Source organism: Rhincodon typus, chromosome 35, assembly GCF_021869965.1.
Source record: "Rhincodon typus isolate 14 chromosome 35, sRhiTyp1.1, whole genome shotgun sequence".
Lineage (NCBI taxonomy): Eukaryota > Metazoa > Chordata > Chondrichthyes > Orectolobiformes > Rhincodontidae > Rhincodon > Rhincodon typus.
In genome coordinates this window covers 240,987-246,104 of record NC_063366.1, presented here as the reverse complement: position 1 = coordinate 246,104, position 5,118 = coordinate 240,987, and the positions used below count along the sequence as shown (strand labels likewise).

The 5,118-nt window shown below is 49.9% G+C and overlaps 1 protein-coding gene across 2 annotated transcripts in view; it reads right to left on the bottom strand.

Annotated features, from left to right (window-relative positions):
- LOC109932079 (protein phosphatase 1 regulatory subunit 1A-like) overlaps positions 1–5,118 on the bottom strand; it is a 75,552-nt gene that overhangs the window by 55,591 nt on the left and 14,843 nt on the right. The window lies entirely within an intron of this gene.

Below are 5,118 nucleotides of genomic sequence, written 5' to 3'. Positions count from 1 at the left end.
TTCTGAAGAAGGGTCTAGGCCCGAAACGTCAGCCTTCCTGCTCCTCTGATGCTGCTTGGCCTGCTGTGTTCATCCAGCTCTATACCTTGTTATCTCAGATTCTCCAGCATCTGCAGTTCCTACTATCTCATGTTCTCATTAAGGTTAACTATAGGAGCAACAAGCCAGAGAGCCCTGGAAGTCTATAAACATTCAGGACCAGATAAAAAGGAAAAGGGAGGTGTATAACAGGTATCAAGGGAACAAATCAACAGAGTCCCTGTAGACGCACTAACGTCAACCAGGCCAACATCCCCAGCACTGAGGCACTGACCACCCTTGATCAGCTACGATGGGCTGGACACTTCATCCATATGACTGAAACGAGACTCCCCAGATGCTCTAATCCCAGCTTCAAAACAGCAGGCGAGCCCCAGATGGGCAGAGGAAGCACTCAGTGATGAACTCAAGGCCTCACTGGTGAAGTGCAACATTCCGCAGACACCTGGGAATCACTGGCCTAAGACTGTCCAAAGCCTGAGGAGCATCTGGGAAGGCATCAAACACCTCGATACTTGCCTTCAGAAGAAGCGGAAGCCATGCAGCCACACCAACACCCCACCCACCCCTTCCCACGACTGCCTTCTGCCCCGAGTGCAACAGAGCCTACGGTAGCTGCATCGGTCTGTACAGCCACCTATAGATTCAGCCTGAGAGTGGGAGAGTGTCATCCCCATCTGCGAGAAACCACCATGATGATGATGTATAGTGTGCAGGGGGATCTTGTCATAGCAATTAGGAGAACAAATAGAGGGCAACAGAATGCTGGTGGCCAAGATTAGGATTAGGGAGAATCTCAAAATCTTCTACAAGTGTCTCAAGGGGAAAGAGAAAAACCAGGGAAATAGTGGGCTTCGTTAGGGACAAAGAGGCAAATGTATGGTTTGAACTGGAGAGCAATTGTCAGGTGTTAAACAAGAACTTCACATCAGCTTTTACTTGTGAGAAGGAGCATGTAGGCACACAATTCCCAAGCAGAATTAACAGAGACTGGGGAAATATTAGATGTTTTGGTGAATTTTAAATTAGACAAATCCCAGGTTTGGATGAGGTGTATGCTAGGATGCTGAGGGAGATGAGAGAAGAAATTCCATTCGCCCTGATACAGAGCTTTCAAAAGTACCAAAGGACTGGAGAACAGGTAACATAGTTCCACTTATCAAAATGCGTGACAAACATAAAACAGAGTATTACAGACCGGTGAGTATCACATCAGTAGATGGGAGAATATTGGAGAAAATTCTGAATGACAGACTTTATTTCCATTTAAAGAAGCGGGGTTTGATCAGCTTTGTCAGAGAGAGGTCATGCCTCACAAACCTAGATGATTCTTTCAAAGAGGTGACAGAGTGTGTAGATGAGAGTTGATGTAGTGAAAATAGATTTCAGCAAAGCCTTTGACAAGGTCCCACATGGGAGCCTGGCAAAGAAGGTAAAAGCTCGTGGGGTCCAGGCAAATACAGCAAGTTGGATCCAAAGTTACAGATTGGTCAAATGGGCAGGTCAGTGGTAGATGGAATGTTAACCCTAATAACTGTAAGGTAATGCAATTTGGAAGAACTAACAAGGCAAGGAACCATTCAATGAATGCCAGGACACTAGGAAGGTCAGAGGAATGGTGTGATCTTGGGGTGCTTGTCCACAAATTCCTGAACATGGCATGGCAGCTTAAAAGGACAGTTAAGAAAGCATACCGCTGAAGAGCTGTACAGGACTTTGGTTGGGCCCCAGCTGGAGTACTGAGTGCAGTTCTGGTCTCTCCATTATAGAAAGCAGGTGATTGCATTGGAGCATGTGTGGAGGACATTCATCAGGATGTTCTGAGGGGGTGAAGCATTTCAACTCTGTGGAGAGTCCGGATAAGTTTGAGATAGCACGAACTGCCAATGCTGGAGTCTGAGATAACATAGTGTGGAGCTGGAGGAACACAGCAGACCAGGCAGCATCAGAGGAACATCAGAAGGTTCCTGGCCCAAAACATCAGCTTTTCTGCTCCTTTGTGGAGCTGGAGGAACACAGCAGGCCAGGCAGCATCACTGTGTTATCTGGATAAGGTTGGGTTGTTTTCTTCAGAGTAGAGAAGGTTGAAGGAGGTCCTGAAAAAAGTGTCTGGATTATGAGGGGTATAGGTGAGGTAAATAGAAGGTCCGTTAATGGGGCGGGGGGAGGGGGGAAAATAGATACATATATTTAAGCTGAAAGGCTTAGAAGGAATTTCAGGAAAGAAAAGACACCCAGAATGTGGTGGGGGTTTGGAATTCATTGTCTGGGACATTAGTTGAGGTGGATAATCTTATAACATTAAAAAAAAAGTGGTTGGCAGAGCACTTAAAATGAAATAACATTCAAGGCTATGGGCCTATTGCTAGAACATGAGATGAATGTAGATTTAGTGTGGTTTTAGTGGTTACGGACACAATGGAATGAAGTGCTTGTTCAATTCTGTGGAATTCTCTGATTCTATGATCCTGGAGCAGGGGACAGTGAGTGGGCGCATGATTATTACCTCTAAAATTATGAGAGGAATAGATAGTGCCGCTTAAATTGAATGTAACCAACAGGAAGTTTAAAGCGGACCTGAGGAAACTTAGATAACAAAGATGTAGAGCTGGATGAACACAAGCAGCGTCAGAGGAGCAGGAAAGCTGACATTTCGGGTCTAGACCCTTCTTCAGAAATGGAGGAGGGGAAGGGGATTCTGAAATAAATAGGGAGAAAGGGGGGAGGCGGATAGAAGGTGGATAAAGGAGAAGATAGGTGTAGAGAAGACAGACAGGTCAAGAAGGCAGGGTTGGAGCCAGTAAAGGTGAGTGTAAGTGGGGAGTTAGGAAGGGGATAGGTTGGTCCAGGGAGGACGGACAGGTCAAGGACGCAGGATGAGGCTAGTAGGTAGGAGATGGGGGTGGGGCTTGAGTTGGGAGGAGTGGTTAGGTGGGAGGGGGTTAAGAGCTGGGCTGGTTTTAGGATGTGGTCGGAGAGGGGGAGATTTTGAAGCTTGTGAAGTCCACATTGATACCATTGGGCTGCAGGGTTCCCTAGCGAAATATGAGATGCCGTTCCTGCAACCTTCGGGTGGCATCGTTGTGGCACTGCAGGAGGCCCAGGATGGACATGTCGTTCAAGGAGTGGGAGGGGGAGTTGAAATGGTTCGCGACTGGGAGGTGCAGTTGTTTGTTGCAAACCGAGCGTAGGTGTTCCACAAAGTGGCCCCCAAGCCTCCGCTTGGTTTCCCTGATGTAGAGGAGGCCACATCTGGAACAGCGGATACAGTATACCATGTTAGCAGATGTGCAGGTGAACATCTGTTTGATGTGGAAGGTCTTCTTGGGGCCTGGGATGGGGCTGAGGGGGGAGGTGTAGGGGCAGGTGTAGCACTTCCTGCGGTTGCAGGGAAAAGTGCCGGGTGTGGTGGGGCTGGAGGGGAGTGTCGAGCGGACAAGGGAGTCCCAGAGAGAGTGGTCCCTCCGGAAAGCAGATAAGGGTGGGGAGGGAAAAATGTCTTTGGTGGTGGGGTCAGATGGAAACAGAGAGGTCCAGGAAGGAGGGAGAGGTATCGGACATGGTCCAGGTGAACTTAAGGTTGGGGTGGAAGGTGTTAGTGAAGTGAAGTGAGGCGGTGCCGATACAGTCCTCGTGTCCACGAGGAGCTTGAACAGTTCATCCACTTCACGAATACCTTCCACCCCAACCTTAAGTTCACCTGGACCATCTCCGATACCTCTCTCTCCTTCCTGGACCCCTCTGTTTCCATCTCTGGCAACCACCTGGAAACCGATATCCATTACAAGCCTACCGACTCCCACAGTTACCGAGAGTATACCTCCTCTCACCCACCTTCCTGCAAAAAGGCCATCCCCTATTCCCAATTTCTTCGCCTCCGCCGCATCTGCTCCTGAGATGAGGCATTCCACTCCTGAACATCCCAAATGTCCTCGTTTTTCAAGGACCGCAACTTCCCCTCCACAGTGGTCGAAAACACCCTCAATCATGTCTCTCGCATTTCCCGCAACTCATCCCTCACACCCCCTCACCGCAATAACAACCAAAACAGAATCCCCCTCAACCTCACATACCACCCCACTAACCTCCGGATCCAACACATCATCCTCTGACACTTCCGCCATCTGCAATACGACCCCACCACCAAAGACATTTTTCCCTCCCCACCCTTACCTCCTTTCCGGAGGGACCACGCTCTCCGGGACTCCCTTGTCTGCTCCTCACTCCCCTCCAGCCCCACCACACCCGGCACTTTTCCCTGCAACCGCAGGAAGTGCTACATCTGCCCCTACACCTCCCCCCTCACCCCCATCCCAGGCCCTAAGAAGACCTTCCACACCAAACAGATGTTCACCTGCACATCTGCTAATGTGGTATACTGTATCCGCTGTTCCAGATGTGGCCTCCTCTACATTGGGGAAACCAAGTGGAGGCTTGGGGGCCGCTTTGTGGAACACCTACGCTCGGTTCGCAACGAACAACTGCACCTCCCAGTCGCGAACCATTTCAACTCCCCCTCCCACTCCTTGAACGACTTGTCCATCCTGGGCCTTCTGCCATGCCACAATGATGCCACCCGAAGGTTGCAGGAACAGCATCTCATATTTCGCTAGGGATCCCTGCAGTCCAGTGATATCAATGTGGACTTCACAAGCTTTAAAATCTCCCTCCTCTCCCATCCCAAAACCTGCCCAGCTCGTACCCGCCTCCCTAACCTCTCCTCCCACCTATCCACTCCTCCTACCTCAAGCGCCACCCCCATCTCCTACCTACTAGCCTCATCCCGCCTCCTTGACCTGTGTGTCCTCCCTGGACTGACCTATCCCCTCCCTAACTCCCCACCTACACTCACCTTTACTGGCTCCAACCCTGCCTCCTTGACGTGTCTGTCTCCTCTCCACCTATCTTCTCCTTTATCCATCTTCCATCCGTCTCCCCTCTTTCTCCCTATTTATTTCAGAATCCCCTTCCCCTCCCCCATTTCTGAAGAAGGGTCTCGACCCAAAACGTCAGCTTTCTTGCTCCTCTGATGCTGCTTGGCCTGCTGTGTTCATCCAGTTCTACATCTTGTTATCTCAG